Source organism: Camellia sinensis, chromosome 4, assembly GCF_055761805.1.
Source record: "Camellia sinensis isolate YWXY chromosome 4, ASM5576180v1, whole genome shotgun sequence".
Classification (NCBI taxonomy): domain Eukaryota; kingdom Viridiplantae; phylum Streptophyta; class Magnoliopsida; order Ericales; family Theaceae; genus Camellia; species Camellia sinensis.
Window position 1 is genome coordinate 124,369,559 of NC_138964.1, and position 2,861 is coordinate 124,372,419.

Genomic DNA, 2,861 nt, shown 5'->3' on the forward strand with positions numbered 1-2,861 from the left:
TTTGAAAATTATATTTTACTTTTTAAAATTTCTAGTCATATAACAAATAATCATTTTCATTAATCAATCGTCAAGTCAACAAATAATTTTTAATAGTTTTTTTAATTAACAATTTTGACAATTTCATTGTTGTATAGAAAGATTCTGATGTTGGACAAGATATTAGAGATATTTATATTTTAAGAATTTATAATTTTGATATATTATTTGATTAGGATTATTTTAATTTAGTATAAATATTCTAAAATTAATAATGTTAATTATGTGATTTAATTTTGATGATATCTAAAATATTATCAGATAAATTGTGATTTTTACATATTTTATATTCTTTGACACAAAATATTATATGTTTAAAATATATATTGTTTGATGTATTTTTTATAAATATTATTTAAATCGAAATAACTGTGCAAGATCTGATTTTACAAAAAATATTTTATAACATTTACTATTCACATTTTGAAAAGTACGGTTGGTCACTATTTATCTTTTGACAAATGTGATATTGATGAATTGTTTTCTTTTGATAAAATTTGATGTACTCACATGGGATGATTGATTATTTTTATTAGAATGTATCTAAAATCTCTACAATAATTACAAAAAGTTTAAAAGGAGTATATAAATTTTAATTTAAATGTTATTTAAATAGATTTTTCTGTGTATACAAATATTTTAATACAGAAGTTACTGTGCGTTCAAATATTTTAATAGAGAAGTTACTGTGCATGCAAATATTTTATTTTAACCTAAACTCACATTTCCACCATAGAATACGAGCTTTACGGCTACAGAAACAGCCTGCATAATATTGTTTATTAAAAATGGAGGTGGGGTTGATCAATTCGGTTTTCAGAATTCTTTTTCTCTTTTTCTTTCAATAATTTATTTACGGGAAAGATTATGGCATATACATCAAAAAGTATGTATCATATCTATTTTATAATTAAAAAATATATAATTTTATACTTTTTGAGTTATAACTAAAATGAAAAAATCATAACTAAATAACACATGAAATATAACCAAAGATCTTACGAGTCATAACTAAAATAAAATCATAATTAAAGAAGAAAATTGCATAACTTAAGAGTGCATAAGGTAGTGGTGTATATAGTAGAATTTTTCTTTATTTACAATGTAGGCCTCATTTGGAATGTTGGTTATTTTAGTAGGCTATATTAGTTTTTAATTATTTTAGTAGGCTAAAATAATTGTATTTGGGAAGATTGAATTTTTTTATAATTGAATGTAATGTTTATGAGACAAAAAGTAAAATGATTATAGATTTAATGTGACATTTTATCTTATTAACTATTTTAACCTATTTTATCTTTTTGTAAAATTTTAGCTAATAAAAAGTCCAAACCCAACTTGCCAAATGTTAGTAGGAAAGTTAATTTATAGGGAAAAACTATGCTATTCATCTCACAGGAAGTGTGTACCATATGCACTTTATAATTAAAGAAAAAAATAATATAATTTCATATTTTTTGAGTCATAACTAAAAAAAAAAACTATCATAACTAAATACAATATGTGAGACATAACTAAAAATTTCATTAGTCATAAAATAATATCATAACTAAACAAGAAAATGACATAATTAGGAGTACATATAGTACACCCCTTTTAAGGGTGTGCATATTAGAATTTCCCTAATTGTAATATGAAAATGCTATAATGTCCACTTGCATCATTTTTGTGAGAAAAATTATAAATTTTTTCTGATGAAATTATGAATTGTAAAATTATGATGTCCACCTAAAAATTATATATAACTAAACTTATAATTTTTATGTAAGAAAAAATTCTATATTTTATGATAAAAATTATACTTTTTACATAAGATGTATTAAAAAAAAAATACATATAATAACCGTTCCCTTATAATGGTAAAAGGTGTTTGTTGTTGTTTAAGTGATTCTTTAATCCTTTCAAAATGGCAGGAACATATTTTCTTTTCTTTTTTTTCTTTATTATATTTTTTTGTGACGTGTTTCATTTAAAAGAGAAATGTTAGGGATCATGAAATTTTTTTCATGAAAATGATCATGAAAAATTTGTGACCCTTAGATTACCTTGATTAGTGTGTGGTGCTTTATTGTAAGTGTAATCCAAAGGTCACAAATCTTTCATGATCATTTTCATAAAAATCTTTTCATGATACCTAGCATTGCTGCATTTAAAAATCATACATTTTTTTTTTCTTTTTGGGTGAGGGACAAACAATTGATTCCCCCACGCAATACACTATGTATCAAATGACTCGACCAGCTGAACCCCAGATCTCATTGCACTCTAAAATCCACTACACGATTATTATGACAAATGTCAAGATCTTTAAAAAACATAGAGGCCTAAAAAAAATTGTCAAAAAAACTTACCCGAATTACGGGGTCATAGTATCTTATCCACATGTTTAATTGGTTGGATTATGATTAATGTGTGAGTGAATTTCTGACTATACTACCAAACTAGTATTTAACTGGAGAACACTGACAGAATAGATTAAGCTTGAACGATTTGTCAACAAAAAGAAGAGTTTCCGGTGGTGGTTCGTCTACTCGGGGGCACTCCGACGATCAAGTCAGTTATCTCTCAAAGATAGCAAAATTGCTTAACTCACTATTCGGAATACAAAAAACATGCCTTAGGTCCATGAGGGTGCCTCTCTTTTATAGCCAACACAAATCTAGTCTTAATAGATTCTGATTACTGCAAATCTTGGACTCCCAGTAGGATTGGGATAAAACTCTCTAAGAGTCTTATCTTTATCCAAACTGTAGTTTTCTCCCATTCTAGAACTTTTGTCCCTTATCCGCTTATCCCGGATTCCGATATCTTCGGAGATAATC